The sequence below is a fragment of the Rhinoderma darwinii genome, chromosome 4 (assembly GCF_050947455.1).
Source record: "Rhinoderma darwinii isolate aRhiDar2 chromosome 4, aRhiDar2.hap1, whole genome shotgun sequence".
Classification (NCBI taxonomy): domain Eukaryota; kingdom Metazoa; phylum Chordata; class Amphibia; order Anura; family Rhinodermatidae; genus Rhinoderma; species Rhinoderma darwinii.
In genome coordinates this window covers 205,537,266-205,563,115 of record NC_134690.1, presented here as the reverse complement: position 1 = coordinate 205,563,115, position 25,850 = coordinate 205,537,266, and positions in this window count along the sequence as shown.

Genomic DNA, 25,850 nt, shown 5'->3' with positions numbered 1-25,850 from the left:
ATGTATTTCTGACGCAATACCATTGTACGTTATGTAAGTTAGGGCACGGCCAGACGTGGTGGAATAGCTGTTGAATTCATTTGCAGCGGAAAAAAAACACCACGTCTGGCCGTGCCCTTAATGGTAAAAGTAATTGTGTGCAGAAATACATACCAATACCTCATTACAATTATATGTTCACTTTATCAATAAATATAAATGCAAGCACAATGACAATGTTATTTTTGATTGTTGGTTAAAAATCACCCACGTTTACAATTACTAAACAAAAAAATCATGAGCAATATGAAGTGTCATGTGCAAATCTACATACTACCTTCGTTACCATACATGTAAAATGGTTTGTACATAATAACTATAAAAAAAAACACAACACAAAGATTTTAGTTGAAATTTTTTTTAAGTAAAATAAGCAGCAAATGCAAAACAACAACAATAAAAAATGTTAAATAAGCAGCAATTGCAAAACAACTTCATTACAACTGTAAAATATAATAAAACTATAAACTAACAAAGTCCTCATTTTAAGGCCCCGCCACGTTAGCGCATTGCTGTTCAGCCCCTTGCACTTGCTGGTATCCATATGGTCCTCCTGGAAACTGCCCGCTTGAAGAGCATGCTGGCCGATCCTGGCTGAACTGTGGTTGAGAGGAGGGCACATAACCACGATAACTTGATGCACATGGTGGCGGTGGGGGTGGACTGCTTAGAGCAGAATAATGCATGGCATGCCTGTTCCGATGAAACTCTACTGCATTGCAGAGTTCCATCGGAGCAGGATTGTTCATGAAGGTTTCCATGACCGCAAGGATGGTGGTTTGGCAACGTAGGTGCTTTTCAGAGGGCATACTTTTCAATTGTTGGGCCACCATTTTACCAAACACGTCCTCTGAACTGTCCTGTGACCTCCTCTGCAGGTGTGCCAGGACCTCTGAGTCGATAGACGACAGTCTCTCCCCTTCCTGTTGTTTTCTTATTCTCCGACGTCGTGCTGGGGGCGATGCACTTTCCTCCTGTACAGGAGTATTTCCCTCGGGATTAGGGGTCCCGGACGGAGACTCCACCAAAGGAACGTCTGATGCCTCCACTTCTTGTAGATTATCGCTAGTTCTATGTAAAAAAGAAAATTATTGAATCAGTACAATATAGATTGCTAAAATATTATTAAAGATGTTGTAAAGGACATATCCAAAACGACGTATAGTGCTATGCGATGTCACACAGGTATCTGTGGGACATACCATATCCCCATGAGTTACATGTAAACACAATGCCAAAAATAACGTGTCCCCAGCCAATATAGCAAGGTGTGACGGATGGGGCTATGCGATGTCACACAGGTATCTGTGGGACATACCATATCCCCATGCGTTACATGTAAACACAATGACAAGAATAACGTGTCCCCTGCCAATATAGCAAGGTGTGACGGATGGGGCTATGCGATGTCACACAGGTATCTGTGGGACATACCATATCCCCATGCGTTACATGTAAACACAATGACAAGAATAACGTGTCCCCTGCCAATATAGCAAGGTGTGACGGATGGGGCTATGCGATGTCACACAGGTATCTGTGGGACATACCATATCCCCATGCGTTTACATTAAACACAATAGCATGTGACATTTTGCATAATTGCATACTTACGGCCCAATGTCCATCACAGCTTTTAAGAACTGGAGTTGCTGGGTGAAGATGTAGGGTCTTTTTTTTACTTGACCATCGCCGCTGCGGCCTTTCGAGATGATCTCGACACGTCCCCCATCGTGACTTCGCATTAGACACTGTGGGAAAAAAAAAAAACAGAATTCGAGTATACATTTGCATTAAGTGCGGATTCAGACGAACGTGAGCGTTTTCCGCGTGCACAAAACACATGCTTTGACTGTTGTTGCGCGAATTATGCGCGTCCCAAGTAAGGGCTTCCGTGGGGTGCGCGTGATTTTCACACACCCATTGACTTCAATGGGTGCGTGATGCGAGAAAAACGCCTAAATATAGAACATGTAGTGAGTTTTACGCAGCGGACTCACGCTGCGCAAAACTCACGGACTGTCTGCACTGCCCCATAGACTTGTATAGATCCGTGCGACCCGCGTGAAAACCACGCTGGCTGCACGGACGTAAATCACATTCGTGTGAGGCCTCGTTTACACGAGCGTGATATACGTGCGTGCGACGCGCGTGCTTTTCACGCATGTCGTACGCACTTATATTAGCCTATGTGGGCATGCAGACAGTCCGTGAGTTTTGCTCAGCGTGAGTCCGCTGAAAAAAACTTACGACATGTCCTATCTTTGTGCGCCGTTCGCGCATCACGCACCCATTGAAGTCAATGGGTGCGTGAAAACCACGCATGCCGCACAGAAGCACTTCCGTGCGAACTGCGTGATTCATGCAACAGCTGTCAAACTCTGAATGTAAACAGAAAAGCACCACGTGCTTTTCTGTTTACAAACATCCAAACGGAGTGTCATAATGATGGCGGCTGCGAGAAAATCTCACAGCCGCGCATCATACGCTGATGACACACGGAGCTGTTAAGTGCCTTTTGCGGGGTGGCAACTTGCCTAGCTTGCGACGCTCCCTCACCATTGCCGAATCCCATTCCTCTGGATGGAGCGACATCGCCACGTCATTCCACGCCTGCTTCTTAGCCACGCTGTCTTTGTACTCCTCCTGTCGTTTGTCCCATATCACGGGGTGGTCTTCTACAAAAGAAATGAGGCTCTCGACTTGCACTTTTGTGAGTGCCATGTTTTTCTCTTCAACGCGTAAAAACAAATGAGGGCTGTGGCCTGCAGACCGGGAAGTCCCCTGACGTCGCCTAGCAACGCTCCCGTAATCACGGGTGAACACACGCAGCCACCCGTAATTACGGGAGCCACATAGACTTCTATGGGCTGCCCGTGCCGTTATTACGGCCTGAAATAGGACATGTTCTATCTTTTGAAACGGCACGGGCACCTTCCCGTAAGCATACGGGGAGGTACCCGTGGCCAATAGAAGTCTATGGGCCCGTAATTACGAGCCGTAATTACGACCCGTAATTACGGGAGTTTTTACGGTCGTGTGCATGAGGTCTTAGGCCTTATTTATACGAGCGTGGTGCATCTCGGACGTGAAAAACTGCAGTTTTTCACGTCCGAGGTGCATCCGTACTCAGCGGTGCGGGACGCGATGTCTCGCATCCCCCATAGATGAGAGTCTATGGAGGGATGCGTGACGCGTGAAAAAATAGGACACGTCCTATTTTCTCACGGACCCTTCACACGGTCCGTTGAAACAACGGCTGTTTGACCGGCCACATTGAATTACAAAGGTCCGTGGGGCGGCCGTTGCTTCAGCGGCCGTCACACGGACATTTAACACGCTTGTGTAAATAAGCCCTTAACCACCAGATCCAGTCTAGAATTTACCTCCTCATAGAATCTAATCAGATTAATTTGACAGGACTGATCCCTCATAAACTCATGCTGATGCTGCGTTTAGGCCCTGTTCACACAGAGTTTTTTTGCAGGTAGAAAATTCTGCCTGGAAAAATCAGCTGTTTTTTTGCACCACACGTGTTTTTTTGAGGCGTTTTTTTGAGGCGTTTTTTACCTCTTCCCTCTTTATTCCAAAAAACGTGCAAAAAAACGCAGCGGCCGTTCACATCGTTTTTTTCCGTCTCTCATTGACATAATGGGGGTTTTTAAGGCGGAAAACGTCTCAAGATAGGTCATGTCGCTTTTTTTTTCTTGCAAGTATTTTTTACGCTCGCTCAGCCGTTTTTTGGCGTGGTTTTCGACACGGTTTTCAGGTAAGGAAACGCGCCAAAAAAAAACTCTGTGAACAGGGCCTAACAGTTTATTTGCATTGAGATTTTCGAGAATAGCATCTCATTGGCACTTATTGGCATCTTAAGGGCATGGCCCCACGTGGCGTATTTCTTCCGCAACTGTCCGCATCAATGAAATTCATCTTCTATTCATCTTTTGAGGCTTCTATTATTTTGAGGCGTTTTTTGAGGCGGTTTTTCATAGTGTTCAATGGAAAATCAGCTCCAAAAAACGCCTCAAGAAGTGACATGCTACTTCTTTTTACGGAGCATCTTTTTACGCTCCGTTTTTTGACAGCGAAGTGTAAAATAAAGGCTCGTTGGAACAGAACATCGTAATTCCCATTGAAAGCAATGGGCAGATGTTTGTAGGCGTATTAGGGGCGTTTTTTTCAGGCGTAATTCGAGGCGTAAAACGCCTCCATTACGTCTGAAAATAGGTCGTGTGAACCCAGCCTTACAAACTGCTTTATTATTAACAAACAAAATAAAGTAAAAGAGTTACACATATTTGGTATCGCCGCGTCCGTAACGACCCCGACTATAAACTTATTACAACATTTAACCCGCACGGTGAATGTCTTAAAAAATAAAATAAAAAGCATGCAAAAATTGCTGTTTTCTTTGAATCCAATCTTAAAAAAAAATTGATAAAAAGTGATCAAAAAGTCGCATCTACTCCAAAATGGTACCGATAAAAACTACGAGTCGTCCTGCAAAAAAAAAAAACGCCCTCCTACAATTGCATCAGCAAAAAAATAAAAACGTAACGGCTCTTCAAATATGGAGACACAAAAATAAATAATTTTGAAAAAAAAGTGTTTTCACTGTGTAAAAGAAGTAAAACATACAAAAACTATACAAGTTTGGTATCGTTGCAATCGCAACAAGCCACTGAATAAAGTTATTGTGTTATTTATAACACACGGTAAACGGTGTAAATTTAGGACGCAAGAAATGTGGCGAAATTGCTGGTTTTTTCGCTATTCACCCCCAAAACAAGTTAATAAAAGTTAATCAATAAATTCTATGTACCCCAAAATGGTGCTATTAAAAATTACAACTTGTCCCGCAAAAAACAAGATCTTATACAGCTATGTAGACGCAAAAATAAAAAGGTTATAGCTCTTAGGCTGGATTCACACGAGCGTGTGCGTTTGCGCGCGCAAAAAAAGCAGCGTTTTTCACGCGCAAAAGGCACTTAACAGCTGCGTGCATCAGCCCCGTATGATGCGCGGCTGCGTGCTTTTCGCACAGCCGCCATCATTATGACACTCCATTTGGATGTTTGTAAATAGAAAAGCACGTGCCAGGGGCCATTAGTAAGGTGGTAGTAATAAAGTTTAAAAAAATACAAGGACATAGAAAAAATATTTTATTGATATTATAAAAACACCACACAACCCTTGTTAACCATTTTATTGAGAATACAAAAAACTCAGTCATTGAAGTAGTACTTGAATCCGAAGTAGTCCAACATCCGAACCTGTACAAAAAAAAAAGACAAAAATTTTTTTCCGCGCGCCACGCACAGCCCAATAGAAGTCAATGGGGCAGTACAGACAGTCCGTGGTTTTTGCGCAGCGTTTGTTCGCTGCGTAAAAAGCGCGACAAGTTCAATATCTCTGCGTATTACGCGCATCACTCACCCATTGAAGTCAATGGGTGCGTGAAAATCACGCATGTCATATGGAGGCACCTGCGTGGAACGAGCGTTTTTCACGCAGGACACGTTGTCTCTATGCTAATGAGTTTGACATAACTAGTCCAAAACAGCAGAAAAGCAGGAAGTAGCTTAGAGACGAGGTTTTAAAAAAGAGGCCACACCGTATACTCCTGCACCACAATCAGCTTGCAGCCATGCCACCCCACATGGATGTGGCTAAGCTGATCGCTTTAGTTCAGGAGCGCCCGGAGGTATGGAACACCCGTGCGGAGTCATACCATGACCGCACACTCAAAGATGTTGCATGGGAGCATATTGCCGAGGCGCTGTTCGAGCAGGATTGGGCCGACAGCCGCACCTGCGACCGCCAACACATTGGTGAGTGTATATATGTGTGTCTAGATATACGTGTATAATGCCATCCATATTGACTATTGTGTGCCTGTGGAAACAATGCCTCTCATGGGCAACGTTTCGGTTCAGTGGCATCTTTAGTAGCTGAAAGTAATGTCTGTTCTTGTGTGTAGGTGTCGTACTGTCGTTTCTATGCAGTGCCTGTGTGCGCAGTAACATCTTGTGTGTTGCATGAATGATGTGTTCTTTATTATTTATACAGTGGAGGATGTAAAGAGACGGTGGAGAAGTACCAGGGACCAGTTCCGGCGAGAATATGGTTCCAGCGGCCGCAGCGGAGAAGGTGGCACCAGGAAGCGCCGCTATATCTATTATGAGCAGCTGTTGTTCTTGCGGGAAATAATGGACATGCGACCGTAAGTACTCGTGGTTGGCCCTTTTAGCAAACGTGACCTAGCAAAAATGTCATATACGGCAAAGATGCTTTTTTTTTGAACAGTAAACTGTTTTCCTCAACTGACGTCTCCCCTATATTCTAGAACTAGCGACAATCTGGACGCGTCGGAAGAGGAGGCACGGGCCGAGTCGACCCAGGCGTCCGAAGCCGCAGCTCCCCTGGTCACCCTAACCCCGGACCCTACCAGAGAGGAGCCTGTCCCAGTCGCCTCAGCGCCAGAAGCGGGCCCACCAGACCAAGTGCCACCTACACATGCAGCACCCCGCCGCAGACGCCCTGTGAACCCGTCCGCAGGTGCACTGGTGGACGCGCGTGTTCTGGAGTACCTGCGGCGTGCAGCTGATGAGGACAACTGCGATTTCTTTTGTCGCAGCATGGCACCTTTAATGCGCCGGGTACCAGAGCATAGGCTGGCGCGGCTACAGTCAAACATGCTGTCGCTCCTCGACAGTACTACATCCCCGCTTAGTCCAGGGCAGTGCTTCACTGCTATAGAGCAGTGGCGTAGTGTCGTTATGCCCTCCGCGGGGGTCCATTTGCCAGGGGACTCACAACCTGCCCCTGCCATATCGCAGATGCCGCAATATGCTCCAGTGCCAAGACACCTCTCCCCTGGGCCGATGGCTGGCCCTGTCCGTCACTTCCCTCCCTACTCCCTACCTGCCCCAAGCTTTCAGGCTCCCATCCAGCCTCACGGCTACCAGCCACAGTATCAGCACCACTATGCTGCTCAGGAACATCCTCATCAGGCCCGGGGACAGCATAGTGCTGCTGATATGTCCGCATACACATCGCCGCCCCATGCATATCATAATCTGTAGGGGCGCGTGAGCAAGCCCGTGTATACTAAGGCCAAATGTCCAAAAGCCATGACAGCCTTGTAATCATTCCTGGTTACTATGTCAAATTCATCATGTTGGTGCAAAATTTTGTTGGGGTATGTCATCCCACTATGTTTTTTTGTGTTATGTCGTTTATGTGAAAATAACATAAACGCACAAGTTATATATTTCACTACCGTGTGGACAATCCTTCTGTTACATATCTCACCGATTTCAATAGCCTCTACCGCTATGAGGTGCCATGGCGTAAGAGGTTCGGACGGTATGACATTTCTCCATCACATCGTTGAGGTCTTTGTTGATCGGAAGGGGTTTGGAATACCAAGAACTGAGGTATTATTATAGTTATTGGTTGCCCATACCTAGATTCACTCACGCAGAAAGGGGCGCTGACATAGGGCAGGAAATCCTTTGGCTACACAAGAGGATGTTATGTCAAGGAATTGGTGGCTTAAAAAAAGGGAATTCCAAACCCCTCCCGAGGTTTAAGCTCGCAACCCACGTCAAGGGGCCTCAAGTTTTGCGAGTACCTAACCCTACCCCCCCCCCCCAAAACAAAAAAGGACTAGAGGGATAAACAGACGTTCTACGAAAGAATTCTAACTTCACCACACCTCAAATGGCTACGTTCTGCCAGGGTACATCTCCAGGCTGGCTGTCAAAATACTCTGCAAATTGCTGCCGCACTCGCAGGCAAGATGTCGGTGGCCGCCCTGGCCGACCAGGCTGGGCGATGCTGGTGGTGGGTGCAGTTGTTAACATATATTCCCCATCATGAGCGGCATCATGGATGCGGGTAAAGTTGTGCAGCACAAAACGGCTTTGATCACAGATGTCACATTGGCCGGCGACATTTGCATTGCTGTCATCAGGACCCTCCACTTGATGCACATGATGCGAAAGGCGCATTCCACAACTTTCCGTGCTCTGCCTAGCCGGTTATTGAAAATGCGCCTACGGTTATCCAAGCCCCTCCGCGCATATGGACGCATGACTTGTCTGCTGAGGGCAAAACCCTCATCTGCAACCATAACATAAGGAACGGGTGGACCGCTGGTGCCAGGGAGGATGTTAGGCTCGGGAACATCAAGTTGGTTAGACATTAGACGCTGGCCCATTCTGGACGAGCGAAATATGTGGGCATCCGCAGAGCTTCCATAGGACCCGATCTCGACGATGGTAAAGCAGAAATTACAGTCCGACAAGGCCAGCAAGACTATGGAAAAAAACTGCTTGTAGTTGAAGTATCGAGACCCAGAGTGGGGGGGGTTTCTGGACACGGATGTGCTTCCCATCAAGTGCACCAATACAGTGGGGAAATTGGGTGACGGTTTCAAACTGCTGGGCTATTCGAAGCCAGTGTTGGGCCGTTGGCTGAGGCATCACGCTGCTCTTCAATCTCAGCCACAGGACCACACAGGTTGCTGGGACAATGCCGGAAATCGTGGACACTCCAAGAAGGAATTCGAAATGAAGGGAATGGTAGCTATTGCTTGTCGCCAAAAATCTACATGAAATCAGGAACACAAACAACAAAGCCAACATGTTAGGTAGGACATGAAGCACATAAACCAATGTGTAACCTGGATTAAGAAACCGCACATACCGCAAGGTGACAAGGAGACGCTCCTCTCGGGAAATACAGCGCCGCATGTTGGTGTCCTGGTTATTCCTGCGCGAACCAGCTCAAGCAGCATATCAAATGCGGGCACAGACAGGCGGCAAAAGGAGCGAAATTTATCTGGGTGACGACGGAGGTCAGCATACAGGGTATGAAAATGGCCTTTTGAGGTGCATTGGGCCACTATTTGGTGAACCCACATCCTACCTTTTTTCCGCCGGTGTGGCAGTAGCATGGTACGCCGTTGCCCAAACCTCCGGGAAACCATCCATGCTAAGAGAACACGAGCCAGCGAGCTAGGTGGCATCAATGCAGTGGGGCATGCAAAGTAACCGCTAATAGTGGTTTGAACACTCTGTTGCACCAAAAGCTCAAAAATGCTGCAGCACAGGTGCGCACATCAAGCAGGGGTGTTGCATTGTTGGGCTTTTTGTAGGCTGGCGAAAACATAACACCTCCTTGCGTTTTTTACACGCGCCGTAAAAACGCATGTCGTACGCGATTAATACACGCACACACGGCCCAAATACGCATGCCACACGCTGCTGACACGCGCGCAAAACGCAGCATTTTTTGCGCGCGCAAAAACGTCACGTTCGTCTGAATCAGCCCTAACACATAAAAAAGCAAAGTAATTACCATCTTAAATTTCCTGGTCCAGCGCTGGAGACGTAATGTCAGTGAGCTGAGTCCTATATCTAATCCTAACATGTGTGATACTGTCTGCTGAGCCATTGCATCTAATCCTATCCATAGCTATATGGTCGTACTGCTATAGGTATGCTGTCTCCTATATATATACAGACACACACAGACATACAGACACACACATTTTTTGGGCGATATTTATTGGGGCTAATGCCCCTGATGTTTTAAGACCTTAGTTACGCCCCTGGCTGCTAGTGCTGCATTGTTGGGTCACTTAGGAGACTAAGCGATGCAGCTGAAAGCTGCAGGCTGGCGGTCATGAGAAGTTGGGGGGGGGGGTCCAAGAAGGACTTTTGTATCGGGGCCTATGAGCCTTTAGCTACGCCCTTGACATTTAAGGAGTTGCTTCCTTATAAACTAATGCGAACATGAAGACACTCACAGACAGGAGCGTCTGGCAGACGCTATTACTTAATTATACCGTGTTTCCCCGAAAGTAAGACAGTGTCTTACTTTCTTTTTATCCCCAAAATCCCCACTATGTCTTACTTTCGGGGTATGTCTTATATTGCGTTGCGTTGCTCGATTTTCTAGATAGTCACTGTTCATGGTGCTGAAAGAGTTAAACTGTTTCAGCACCATGGACAGTGACTTCCGATCCCAATAAACATGAACCTGTCAAATAAAAAGAAGTTCTGACTTACCGATAACTCCCGGCGTCTTCCTCCAGTCTGACCTCCCGGGATGACAATTCAGGCCAAGTGACAGCTCCAACCAATCACAGGCCAAGCACAGCCTGCAGCGGTCACATGGACTGGCGCGTCATCCAGGGAGGTGGGGCCCGATGTCGAGAGGCGCGTCACCAAGGACGCGTCACCAAGGCAACGGCCGGGAAGTTCTCGGTAAGTACGAACTTTTTCTTTTTTTCACGGCATTCACTGTCGAGGGTGCTGAAAGAGTTAGCTCTTTCAGCACCTTGGACAGTGACGGGCGGCGACTAGACTCATCTCTATGATGGCGGCTGCGCGAAAATCACGCAGCCGCGCATCAGAAATACCCCCGTGTTTCCCCGAAAGTAAGACATATGTCTTACTTTCGGGGTACGGCTTATATTAGCCGACCCCCCTGAAACCCCCGATACGTCTTACAATCGGGGGTGTCTTACTATCGGGGAAACACGGTATCTCTTCACTACAGCCCTCCAGAATTATATGCAGGTATGATACTATTCAATTTTGCACTACTCGGCTATTTACCTTTTGCTACATCGATATTTTCCCTATCTTCTATTTTAATTTGTCTCTATCAATGCAATGTAATCGTATACTTCCTTCCCCTTCCCACTTTCCTTTATTTCAAATAGCGATGCGGTTTCTGTAGTCTCATCCTATAGGTCATACTCACATCATATGTATATATTATAAATCGTAACACATATACATATTTTGATCCCCTAAAGGGATCACATTATTCACACAGTACACGCGAATTAAGATCATCCATTCTTTCTACATACAGACTTTACTATTTCAATCACCTTAACAACGACTCTATAGATTCCAGGTTGTGAGGGTTGAATTCATAAATTCACTCTCCATTAACAGCGATTATTTGCGTTCCATCGAGCGAATATGCTCTTTCAACCGCTCATGCGTGACAATGGCCGTGCGTTTCACATACCGGATATCCGGTTTAGGTAGCTGCTTCCCTATAAACGAGTGCGAACATGAACACACTCACAGACAGGAGCGTCTGGCAGACGACATTACTTTATTATACCTCCTTACCACAGCCCTCCAGAACCATATGCAGGTATGATACTATTCAATTTTGCACTACCCAGCTACTTAAATTTTTTCTACATATATACTTTCCTTATCTCCTATTTTAGTTTGTCTCTATCACCATTACTTTCCTCAACCGGTACTTTATGGTATGGTCTGGAGAGGTATTTTTTTTTCTAATACTTCTCCTACTAACACTATTTGTATATCTTGACCATATTGATATGCGATTCTGTTATTTACATTTCTTCCGATGTGTCCTTGTGGGCGTGATGTATACCCTACAATATGAAGCTTAAACATTATTAATCGATAAATGTATACATGTTCATGCTGGACATATGTTTGTCGTTTACATATATTCTGCTCTTTATGCATATTACCACGTTTATATCCAACGATATTTCCCATTGGGATTAAGTTTTATTGATACAATTGTTAAAATTCTTTATTACTATTGTTTGATTTTTTTCTACTCTTTGGAAAGTGCTACATATAATATTGTATTGTCTATTTTCCTTATAGCGAGTGTGAGAAAGGCCTTGGATGGGCCGAAACGTCAAAAACACTTATCGCTTGCATCTATAAAATTCTGTTGTGTACAAATTACCACTTTGGAACGAATGAAAAAAAAAAATTCTTCCTTAAAAATCAACTCAGTCGAGTATCTTTGGAGTGCTTTTAGGTTTATTCTCTATATCTTGACATGGAGGGGGCAGTATGATTAAATCTACAGGGGGGCTGTATGGCGCTTTATACAGGGGGGCGATGTGTGGCGGAATCTACAGGGAGGAACTATCTACAAGGGGTGTTTGTGTGGCACCCAGGGGAGGGGGGCCCGAGTCAAAAGTTTGCTATTGGGCCCAGTCTTTCCTAGTTACGCCCCTGTAAGCAGTGACTGTAATGCAAAGCAAACAAACACAAAGATGCAGATACACCCTGCGGATGCTAAGATATGTGCATACTTTAATAATTTTATTATTTTAAATTGCATTATTGTTATATTTACTATACTTATAAATGTGATGTTCTCAGCGCACATTCTGATCTAAATGTAAGCCCTCCTGCCACAACAAAATGGCCTATTTCAAACATTATACCACTCTCGCTCAAAAAAATCAGGGTAGGTATGAACCAGCTTTATTCTGCTGTAATTAAAAATGGCACATTATCATACCATCTCAGCATCCGGTGTCCAAGGTAAACGCCACTGAACAGGAGCTGGTCCCGCGGCTCTAAGCACTATTGAGTGCACTGCTTCTCCACTCCCACTAACCCTATGAAGGGCAAAAACAGTAAGGCAAACTTGAGGGAACAGGGACACAAAACAGGCCAGATACACTGGGGACATTCTTTCTACAAGGACAGGGCACATAAAAGGGCATACAAATTTCGTCTGCACACTGGAGACTATTTTACACCTCCTACAAGCTGGCTGTCTCTGAGTGGAGCATCTTCTCTGCTAGTCAGAGAAGATGTTGAGCAAGTGCAATAGCATTTACCTCCTCTGACGGGCAGAGAAGATACGGGATAGGCGCGGCAGGATGGGAGTCGCAATGATTATCGGACGATCATGAAGATTACTTTGTGTGCAGCTTGGGGAGGGATACTATGCAGGGCTAAATACTAGAGCGTGCAGAGAGAGACACCCGTGGTACGGTGCTGCTGCCCGCCCATACTCCAGCAAGGGAGGATAGGAACTTATGGGCTCAAGTATAAAAAAAAAAGCATGTTTATGGCTGTACTTTTCAGGCTAAGGCTGGGTTCACACAACCTATTTTCAGACGTAAACGAGGCGTATTATGCCTCGTTTTATGCCTTAAAATACGGCTACAATACGTCGGCAAACATCTGCCCATTCATTTGCCGACGTACTGTGCCGACGACCAGTAATTTACGCGTCGTCTTTGACAGCTGTCAAACGACGACGCGGAAAATGACTGCCTCGTCAAAGAAGTGCAGGACACTTCTTTGAAACGTAATTTGAGCCGTTTTTCATTGAAGTCAATGAAGAACAGCTCAAGATTACGGGTGTCAAAGACGCCTCGCAAAATGCGAGGAGGAGCTTTTACGTCTGAAACGACGCAGCTGTTTTCTCCTGAAAACAGTCTGAATTTTGAGACGTAAAAGCCAGTTCTCATGTGTATATACCCTAAGAGGGTTTGGCAGATATCCCCTGCAATCCATATATTCAATGTTTGCATATATCTTAGCACCCGAAAAGTTCTGCTGCAACTTTGGGTTTGTTTGCTTTTGCACTGCACTGACAGCAGATTTTCACCTGTTCATTTATTTTGCTTTGTTAGGAGGTGCTGACTAACTTTGCCTTAAGCATTCTATAAACAATACTATTGACCCTGCGTGTGTTTATATTGCAGCTAAAATGTTCTACTAAGCAGTAAAAACAGATATCAATAATCTGATTCTTTTCAAAATATGCCCATGAATTTTACTCAAATTTCACATAATTGTTTTAAGGAATCTTCTACTTCTTGCATTTCCCCAGTCTATTTGCTTTATGTGTTCAATGTCAGACAAGATCAAAGCTTATATAAAAAAAAGAGGTGTGCTATAAACACAATGATGTGTCATGAAAACATATTAATACAATGTAATATATAGAAACTGAAACAGAATTATTGCATTATTACTATTATTATTATTAGGGTATGTTCACACGCAGCGGTTTCAGACGTAATTCGGGCATTTTAACGCCTCAAATTACGCCTGAGAAAAACGGCTCCATTACGCCTACAAACATCTGCCCATTGCTTGCAATAGGTTTGACGGTGTTCTGTTCCCACGAGGTGTCATTTTACGCGTCGCTGTCAAAATACGGTGCGTAAAAAGATGCCCGCGAAAAAGGAGTACATGTCACTTCTTGGGATGTTTTTGGAGCCGTTTTTCATTGACTCCATTGAAAAACAGCTCCAATAACATCAGTAAAATACGCCGCAAAAAACGCGAGTAGTTACAAAAATATCTGAAAATCAGGAGCTGTTTTCACCTGAAAACAGCTCCGTAATTTCAGGGTATGTGCACACACACTAATTACGTCCGTAATTGACGGACGTATTTCGGCCGCAAGTCCCGGACCGAACACAGTGCAGGGAGCCGGACTCCTAGCATCATACTTATGTACGATGCTAGGAGTCCCTGCCTCTACGTGGAACTACTGTCCCGTACTGAAAACATGATTACAGTACGGGACAGTTGTCCTGCAGCGAGGCAGGGACTCCTAGCATCGTACATAAGTATGATGCTAGGAGCCCGGCTCCGTGCACTGTGTTCGGTCCGGTACTTGCGGCCGAAATACGTCCGTCAATTACGGACGTAATTAGTGTGTGTGCACATACCCTCAGATGTATTTTGCTACTGCGTGTGAACATACCCTTCTAAGGGAGTTTTGTATCTAAGAATCACATCTACTAGAATGTTAATTTAAACTTCAATACAGTTTCAAGCAACAGCTTTCAACCATCTATTACTTTATTAGGATCATAATTATTCAGTAAAATTGTAGACACAGGGAGATTTATTTAAGTCAGGGTATGTTCACACGGCCAGAAATGCCGAAAATGCCCAAAAAACGGCCGAAAAATTGGAAGCAGAACGGCTCCAAACATCTGCCCATTGATTGCAATGGAAAAAACGGCGTTCTGTTCCAACGGGCCGTTTTTCCGCGCAGCCGTTTTGAAAAATGGCTGCGTAAAAAGAAAGCAGCGAAAAAGAAGTGCAGGTCACTTCTTGGGACGTTTTTGGAGCCTTTTTTCATAGCCTCTGTTGACAACAGCTCCAAAAACGTCCGTAAAAAGTGCTGCGAAAACACAGCGAAAAACGCGAGTGGCTAAAAAACGTCTGAAAATCAGGAGTTGTTTTCCCTTGAAAACAGCTCCGTATTTTCAGACGTTTTTTACTAAGCGCGTGAACATACTCTTACAGCCATGAATGAAAAATTCAGTTTGAGTTACGTAGCTGTGAGGGTATGTTCACACGGCCTATTTTCAGACGTAATTCGGGCTTTTTACGCCTCGAATTACGCCTGAAAAACGCTCCTAATACGCCTACAAACATCTGCCCATTGCTTTCAATGGGAATTACGATGTTCTGTTCCCACGAGCCTTTATTTTACGCGTCGCTGTCAAAATACGTCACGTAAAAGTGCAGGACACTTCTTGGGAAGTTTTTGGAGGCGTTTTTTCATTGATTCTATTGAAAAACAGCTCCAAAAACTGCCGTAAAAAAACGCAGCGAAAAACGCGAGTTGCTACAAAAACGTCTGAAAATGAGGAGTTGTTTTCGCCTGAAAACAGCTCCGTATTTTCAGACGTTTTTGGTCACTACGTGTGAACATACCATTAGGGTATGTTCACACGCAAACTCGAAAACGTCTCAAAATACGGAGCTGTTTTCAAGGGAAAACAGCTCCTGATTTTCAGACGTTTTTTAAGCCCTCAGTGTATGTTCACACGCAGTGACCAAAAACGTCTGAAAATACGGAGCTGTTTTCAGGCAAAAACAGCTCCTGATTTTCAGCAGTTTTTTTAACAACTCACGTTTTTCGCTGCGTTTATTACGGCCGTTTTTGGAGCTGTTTTTCAATGGAGTCAATGAAAACGCTTCCAAAAACGTCCCAAGAAGTGTCCTGCACTTCTTTTGACGAGCCATCATTTTACGCGCCGTATTTTGACAGTGACGCGTAAAGTAAAGGCTCGTGGGAACAGAACATCATAAAACCAATTGCAAGCAATGGGCAGATGTTTGTAGGCGTATTAGGGGCGTTTTTTCAGGCGTAATTCGAGGCGTAAAACGCCCGAATTACGTCTGAAAACACTGCTTGTGTACATACCCTTAAAATTAAAAGTTCACAAAATCTTTTACCTGAATCTCTACCAGAAATGTATATTCTCATCAGCTAATGCATACATTTTAGCTTCCTTTTTAGAAACATTCAGTTAAAATAATCCAAACTAATCAAGCTTGGTTAATTTTTATCAGTTTATGAGCTCATCAGCTTCAACTTCATTGCGCATGAACATAATTCCCCAACAAAAAAGAAAAGGTAGGTACTCGAATAATCTAACTACACAAGAGTACAAATACAATGCCCCAAAACATCAATATGCAAGATTAAAAATAAAAAGGACACTCTAATGAAACACACATAGAAAAAAATATTTAGCTCTAAAAAAGTCACTATTTCAATCAAGTTATAAGATCTAAAATCTGTATACAGAGAAAAAAACAAGTGCTAAGAAAATCCACATAGATGGAACAGCCCCCAGCAATACTTCAGCTAGACTTAAAGGCTATGTAAACCTTAGCACACTTTTTATTTATTTTTTATAAAATACGTATTATGGTGTTTTAAACAACTTTTTAATTGTTTTTTAGTAAAAGAAAATGTACTTTGGGCTCAGAGCCGAATCCGTCAGGTCAGCAGGACTGACTGTTTCAGTGATAGCGGGTCCTGTGTGTCTCTGACATTCAGGATCCAGCTGTTATCGATCACATTTAAGTTCAGATGAGTTAATCATTTTTAACACCTTACATGTTTAACCCCTTCCCGACCACCCCACGTAGATTAACGGGCTGCAGTGCTGGTCCTTTTGCCAGCAGCCCGTTAATTTACTTGTGCTCCTAACAGAGCAAACAGGCGCTCCCCGCAGCCCGGCATCTCCCAGTACGGGCTGCTACTAGCAGCCTTAGTACTGGGGGAAATCATCGGGTCAGATCACAGGGGTGAACCGAACCGATTAACCCCTTAAATGCAGCAGTCAATAGCGACCACCGCATTTAAGTTGTTATAACAATATCGGCACCCCGCTACGCGATTGCGGTGGGGGGATTGTTGCTATGGCAACTGGAAGCCTAACAAAGGCTTCCGGTCTGCCATCTATGGAAGGCAATTAGGTCCTGGAATACACAAGTATTGCAGCGTATTATAACAATGATCCAACAATTGGATCTTCAAGTTACTAGTGAGACTAAAAAAAAAGTAAAAAAATGTAAGTTAAATTTCAAAATAATAAAATAATTTCCCTTAAAAAGTCCTTTTTTATTAGAAAGAAATGAATAAACTATGCATAATTGGTATCGCCACGTCTATAACGGCCTGAACTATAAAAATATAATGTAATTTATCCCGCACGGTGACCGCCATAAAAAAAATAATAAAAAAACAATACCAGAATCACTATTTTTAGTCGGCAGCACGGTGGCTCAGTGGTTAGCACTGTTGCGTTGCAGCACTGCAGTCCTGGGTTCAGTAATTGAGGACCTCTGTGCTGTGTAATATGTTGGCGCTATATAAGTAACTGAAATAAATAAATAGTCACTTCAGCTCCCGAAAAATGGAATGAATGGATCAAAAAGTTGCATGTACTCAAACATTGTACCAATAAAAACTACAGTTTGTTCCGCAAAAAACAAGCCCTCACAAAGCTTTCTTGATGGAAAAATAAAAAAATTGTGGCTCTTGGCGACACAAAAACAAAATATTTTTTTTCAAACCGTGATTTTATCGAGCAAATACTGTAAAACATAAAAAAAACAATATACATATGGTATCACCGTAATCCAATCGACCCACAGAATAAATTAAATATGTCATTTATAGCGCATGGTGAACGCCATAAAAACAAAACAAAAAAAACAGTAGAAGTTTTCACGGCCTAATTACACTAAATTCTGCAAAAAACCTATGGGATCAAAAAGTTCACTATATTCTGGATAAATTCTTTTTAGGGCTGCAGTTTCTCAAATGGGGTCACTTCTGGGGGGGTGTCCACTGATTTGGTCCAGCAGGGGCTTTGCAAATGCGACATGACACCCGAAATCCAGCAAACTTAAGCTCCAAAAGCCAAATAGCGCTCCTTCCCTTCTGAGCCCTGCCGTGTGTTCAAACAGCCGTTTATTACCACATATGGGGAATTGCTGTAATCAGGAGAAATTTCTTTACAAATCTTGGGGTGCTTTTTCTTCTTTATTCCTTGTAAAAATTGATAATTTTATTAATATAGATAAAAGTTTGATTGGAAAAAATTTTGATTTTTATGGACGAATTCCGCTAAATTCAGCAAAAAAACTGTGGGGTTAAAATACTCAATATACCCCTTGATAAATTCCTTGAGGGGCGTAGTTTGCCAAATGGTGTATTTTTTGGGTGTTTCCCTTATTTTGGCCCCACAAGACCTCTTCAAACCTGACATGGTGCCTAAAATATATTCTAATAAAAGGAGGCCCCAAAATACTCTAGGTGCTCCTTTTCTTCTGAGGCCTCTGCTTCAGTTCATTAGCGCACTAGGGCCACAAGTGGGATATTTCTAAAAACTGCAGCATCTGGGCAATAAATATTGAGTTGCGCTTCTTCTTCTTCTCTTTTACCTTTTGTGTTACAGAAAAAATGGATTCAAATGGATCTTCTGACAAAAAAAAGAAATTTGAAAATGTCCCCTCTACTTTGCTTTAATTCCTGTGAAACACCTAAAGGGTTAAGAAACTTTCTAAATGCTGTTTTGAAAACTTTTAGGGGAACAGTTTTTAGAATTGGGTGATTTATGGGGGTTTCTAATACATAAGGCCCTCAAAGCCACCTCAGAACTGAACTGGTACCTATAAAAATAGGTTTTGGAAATTTTCTTCAAAATGTGAGAAATTGCTGCTAAAGTTCTAAGCCTTGTAACGTCCTAAAAAAAAAATGGATGTTCAAAAAATGAAACCAAGATAAAGTAAACATATGGGAAATGTTAATTAGTAACTATTTTGTGTGATATTACTATCTGTTTTACAAGCAGATAAATTAAAATGTAGTAAAATTTTTGCTCATTTTGTCTAAAGTTTGGTGTTTTTCACAAACAAATATGGAATTTATTGATCACATTTTTCCACTAACATAAAGTACAGTATGTCACGAGAAAACAATCTCAGAATCGCTTGGATAGGTAAAAGCATTCCCAAGTTATTACCACATAAATTGACACGTCAGATTTGAAAAAAATTGGCTGCGTCCACAAGGCCAAAACAGGCTCAGTCCTGAAGGGGTTAACCACAAAAATATTATTACAGTAGAAATAATAATATTTTTTTATTATTATTATGATTATAAGTTAATAAAACATGATGTTAAGGTAAGACCAATTTCACACACATGTAAAACGGGCGCATTTTTTTGGACCTGTATTATGTCCTCAAATCCCTACCAAGGGTCTGATGACCAGTGCTAGTTCAGGACATCAAACCCACTGTTGGGAAGGAATATGTGGCCGAAATATGGCTTCAGAAATGTGCCCATATTACGCTTGTTTAAAACTGGCATTATGGTTATTTAAAATGTATCAAATTAAGCATATGCTATTTTGTAAAAAAAAAAAAAAAAAAAAGCAATGCCTTACAAAATATTTTACACAAAAAAATAACTTGCCAAATAAAATAAATAAATAGAACTAATTCTGCAAACATTTTAAGGCAGTTATAGGTTAGATGTTTGGTGTAAACTATCTCTCTTTCTATATGAGGTATTAAATATGTTTATTCAATTCCCCAAACACTATGGATAGATACTTATAATACACTGAAAAAGTTAAATGCTGTTAGTTCTACTTCCTAATGCTTAACATCTCCTTCATATACAGTAACCTCTCCCCAAACCATTAGCAAAATACTTTGCTAAGTCATTGACACCATGATATATTGACTCTAAGAGAATCATATTTCAAATCACAGCTGTTTTTGGATCTTGACATGTAACATCCTTCCAAGGGTCCTATTTTTATATAAATATTCAAGCTAACATAAAGCTGTCCTTAAGGAACATTGAACTCCCTCATCAACAGTCTCTACACCTCCTGCTGAAGACCTAAGCAGATGTCAAAAGACATCTTTCAACAGTAGTATCAGATTTGCTTAGTGATACATTTCTTCATGGTCTGCCACCTTGATTCTATTAAAGGTGTTGGACTGTTGTAAAAATCAGCTTCAGGAAAAGTTTCTTACAAAAGTTGTAAATTATAAAATTATTGCACATTGGGAAATCATGTGTCCTCACCCATACATATATATTCATTTTAATAGGTGATTTTTTTTCATAAAGCAGTCAAAGAATGAATATTTTGTTTCATTCTGTTGAAACATATGCAGGAGTGGGTGGCCCCGTTACATTTTCTAAAAAAAATAGTCTCCTCTGAAGGGCAATGGGGTGACTGGCTTTCTGAACAATTAGCAGTGTTTGATCATCTACCCCGTTTACAGGCCGCCTGCCGTGTACAAGACAGCCAGCCATCCATTGGCTTCCAATAGATAGAAATGTATCACATAAAAGACAAGTGTGTAATCTATTTTGAAACATGAAAATTTTGACTACGCTTTGCTGTTATGGCATCGTAATGTAATGTCATCTAGAAAACAGTTTTCTCTATTTTTAGACCATGCAGAAAAGAAGCAAGTTTCATATAAAAGACTTTTATTATTTGTTTGTATTCATGCAAAATATATGGATGACATTTGAATATGACTTTTTAAATAATGGTGAATATATTAATATATTCCTCTTCCAAGTCAAATTGTCATTAGTTGTAGGTTTAAAAATACAGGGATCTGGGTGAAAAAAAAACATGTGACTCAACCTTATAATTTGTCATCATGTCATCACCTGACCCATGCTAACAGCACCTCGACTTTAGTGTTAACATTGTGACAGAAAAGAAAAAATAATCTTCATGTGGGGTATGAGATTCAATAAACTAGCTAGTAGCAGTATCTATAGTACAGAAGGCCAACAGTATGTAAAGCTAAATAAATAATGTAGGATACGGGTTGCATCATAGTCCTAATGTTGTATGAGGGAAGAAAACTATAGTTCCGGTTCATACAGGACAGTTTAGTGCTGCTTTTGGTCCATTGTTTGTTTGTTTTTTGCTTTTCTTTTAGCAGTATCATTCTATTATAGGTTGATAAGCAATCCATCAAAATTCATCTATTCATCTCTCTTCTGCCTGCATCTTCGTCTCTTCCCTAATATCTTATTAACAATTGCATGGCTCTTTAAACCTCTAGTTTCCCACTTATTGTATGTAGCGGGGTGGACACAGAAAACTGAGAGCCCTGTTGCAAAAACACTATGTGAGCCCCTTTACGCCAGCATACCCATGTGAGAATGTGAGCTGAAAACAAAAGAAGCAGGAGGAACTGGTCCCCTCACCCCTCTGGGCCCTTGAGCTGCTGAACAAGCTGCACAGGCTTTATGTCCGCCCCTGAGTGTTCCCTTCCTCATAAACTGGCCAATCGGATTTCCCCTAAGCTTTAATATCAGGAGAAACAAGGATTTTAGGTTGAAAACAGGTTGTATTTTAATAAATTATTTGTTTCCCTTGTGTTTAGCAACCACTTTCTCCCTGTTAAATTAACATGTACACTTGGCCACGCTGAACATGCATACTTATGGGGGCGATGTGGTTGATCAGCTGAAGTGTTGCCAACAGTTATTTTAATTCTATGATCAGCTATGTATGGTAAACTTATTTGAGCAGCATCCTTGCATGTGTTTTAACTCCTTAATGACCGCCCACCATCTTTTGACAGCAGGTGGTGCAGGTGCGTAGTCTACAGCAACGTCTTTTGGTGTCACTGTAGAAGAGGCTGATGAGCGCTCCTGTGAGTGCTCATCCTCTAAGCAGGAGCTGTAACTTATAGCTCCTGATCTCAGAGCAGCCTGCTGAATACAGCTGGGGTCGGAAAACATTCGGACCCCAGCTGTTTAACCCTTTGATCGCCGCGGTCCGTGACCACGGCAAGATTAAAGGGAACTCCCCGCTTTCATCTTGTATTCAGAAAACTCGGTGACGTGATCAAACACCGGGCAATTCCTCTGCAGTCAGCCCTGAGGACCTACAAAGGACCCCAGGGCTGTCTGTTCAGTAGGCCTGCTGTTCGGGCACACGATGTGCTGCCCTAACAGCAGCCTGTGTCATAGTGACACAGAAGATCATGTATTAGCATACAGTAAATAAATTTAAAAAAAGTTTAAAAAAAAAAGTCATTATTTTGCAAAAATATATATTTTATTGCCCCTACACTAAATAAAAACTAAAAACCTACACATATTAGGTATCTAAACAACCGTAATAACCTGAAGAATTAATCGAATGGGTTATTTAGCGTGAAACATGACTGGGAAAAAAAACTAAACAAGAACAACGATGCCGAGAATCGCTTTTTCTTATATCCACGCTGTAAAAATAATTTTTTCTACCTACAAATTATGAAAAAAAATAATACAATTGCTCCCGCATAAAACAAGGCCTGATATGGACGCGTCAATGAAAAAATAGTTATGAAAAACAATTATGGCTGCTGAAATGCAGAGAGGTAAAAACTGATAAATGTAGCTGGTCATTAAGACCTTTTCCGGCCCGGTCATTAAGGGGTTAGAGGAGTTGTACAGGATTAGAAAAACATTGCTGCTTTTTTGCAAAAACAGTGCCACACTTGTTCACAGGTTCTGTGAGGTATTGCAGCTCATCCAATTTACTTTAATAAACCTGAGCTGCAATACCAAACCGAACTCATGGACAGGTGTGGCACTGTTCTGGGCATGTTTTTCTAATCCTGTAAACACCTTTCATTTTCTAATAAATACTGTGCATCATGAGCATGATTTCGTTATATATAATTGTAAAGGTCAATATTTCTGCATGTCATAAACTCCTATGGTTTTGGCCAGCACTTGTGGTTTTAACTTTTAAATCCCATTTACTCTGTAAATTAAAAAAAAAGATTGAATGACTTACCTCAGCATTCACGGATGTACTGCTTCACCATTATTTCAGTATTGGATGCTCTTTTTTAGGTGGACTATACACAGGTTGAATCTTAACCTGCCATATTTTTGTAAGGGCTTGTTTTAGGGTGAGTGTTGAGGAGCCTGATGTTTACTTTAGATGTTGGCAATAAGACCGGATTCACACAAGTGTGTGCTTTTTGCGCACGCAAAAAAATGCAGCGTTTTGCGTGCGCAAAAGGCACTTAACAGCTCCGTGTGTCATGATCATATGGTGCGCGGCTGCGTGCTTTTCGCGCAGCCGCCATCATGATGACACTCCGTTTGGATGTTTGTAAACAGAAAAGCACGTGGTGCTTTTCTGTTTTCATTCATACTTTTCACTGCTGTTGCGCGAATCACGCGCGTCCCACGGAAGTGCTTCCATGTGCCATGCGTGGTTTTCACGCACCCATTGACTTCAATGCGAAATACGCACAGAGAACGGACATGTCGTGAGTTTTACGCAGCGGACTCACGCTGCGTAAAAATCACGGACTGTCTGCACGGCCCCATAGACTAATATAGGTCCGTGCGAGGCACGTGAAAATCACGCGCGTTGCATAGACGTATATCACGTTCGTCTGAATAAGCCCTAACGGTGACATTAAATACTTACATCTTTGTGCGAAGTGTAAATTCATTCTGATGCATAAGGCAAATTTGGGTATCACTTTTAACTGCATGAGCTTCAATTTGAAAGACAACGGACAAATGGGTATGAAAGGTTTTACTATGGCTAGTTGATGAGACAACATAATTTTTCAGTGCAATTTAGAAAATAAAATCTGAACTGATTGTAAAAATTAAACCTGTTTTTGTTTCCAATATCACAATACAAAGGTAAAAAATGTAATAATAAAAATATACTTTCCTATGCGCGTCCCAGGTGGCAACCAGGTAACACGCTGCATCAGGGACCTTTCACACAAGTGTGGCACCCACCCTTGAGCTAAACTCTTTTCTTCATAAAGCCCACAGCCAAACTTGGAGGGAATTAGGAGAACATAGATCCATGTGTTGTCTAGATTTCTACAGGACTCCATCAGTTTGCAGAAAGACAGACAGATAAAAATGTTTGCTTTCTGACGGTTTTTGTTTGTTATGAATATAGAAGCGATACTTTGGAATATTGCATTTAAAAAGACTGGCACTGGCAATAACTGCAGTATAAGGCCCCTTTACACTGGGCAATTATCGGGCAGACCAGCGTTCATAGAATTCTCGTTGCCAATAATTGCCTTGTGTAAACAGGGCAGCGATCAGCAGATGAACGAGCAAACGCTTGTTCATCTGCTAATTGTATCGTTTGAAAGAACTGATATATTATCGTTGTCAGCAGCACATCTCCCTAAACAGGGAGACGCGATGCCGACATGATAATAATGTATGGAGACGAGCGATCTGAGTAACAAGCGCCCGTTCCTATACATATCTCCTTGTGACAGGAGCAAACGAGCGCCGATCAATGAGCTGTCCCGTTGATCGGTGCTTGTTGCATCAGCCACAATTGGCAGGTGTAATAGGGCCTTAAGGCTGCGTTCACATCTGCCTTGTGGCATCCTCTCTAGCGTATCCGTCAGAGGACCACAAGAACGGAAGTTAACGTTTCCGTAAAAAAAAAAAACATTGATTTTAATGGGTTTTATTTTTGCATCAGTTGTGCTCAGTTAGGCTCTGATCCATCAGGTTTCCATTTTTTTTTTACGGAAGAAATACCGTAGTCTGCTGCGCTATTGTTTCCGTAAAAAATTACGGAAACCTGGCGGAAAGGAGCTTTCCGGGTTTTTTTAACATTGAAGTCAATAGATGACGGACATGCCATCCATTTGTATCAGTTAGGCTATATTCACATCTGCGTCTGGGCTCCGTTCCGACGTTCCGTCTGAGCTTTCTGTCAAAATGTAGCCTGACTGACACAAACAGGAACCATAGGTTTCCGTTTCCATCACCATTGATCTCAATGGTGACGGATACGGTGCCAATGGTTTCCGTTTGTCTCAGTTGTGCAAGGGTTCGTAGTTTTGACGTAATCAATACCGTAGTCGACTAGGGGACTTCACTATGCGATCTAGAGATCGCAGATATAATGCCTTGGTATACTTAGCATACCAAAGCATTATTACCTGTCAGTGTAAAACTGCCTCTGGCATGGCCTAATAGGCATATAGCCAGGGCAGGCCTTAGGGCATTTATTAGGCCCCCGGCAGCCATGACACCCCATTGGAGACCCGCGATTGCATTTGCGGGCCACCGATAGGTGACAGAGTGAGCTCACTCCCACTGTATACGATTTAAATGCTGCGGTCGCTATTTTTTTTCTTTTATGTGTATTGTCTATTATTCCATTTCCATGAATAAGCTGTATTTTGGACTATACAGGGTAGACTTTGCTTGATATATGTCTTTTAAGATCTAATCAATATCACATTAAAGATAGTAAGTATATAGAGTAATCTCCAAAGATTCAGAGACATTTGCATATATATGTGAGGTACTGTATAGCGTGCATTAAACCAAGATTATGAAATTGAACACTGTTTTATATTAGATATAAAAGCACTGAAGTACTTTAACAATAAAACCGATTACAGTAGATACCATCGTCTATTGCTCTGTTTTCCCTTAGAATGATTTATAAAGGATTTCTTCACATTTTCATTTCATAATTGACTGCAGATAATATAGTAGATAAACATGTCAAAGGAAAGCCATGATCTTGTTGAAAAAGTCTGAGCGCAGTCCTAGAAAGATTATTAATTCAAGCCAGGTCCCATTGTTTTGCATGTTTTATTTTTTTTTGTCTGAAAATATCTATGTTCTTTCAGATTTTACGT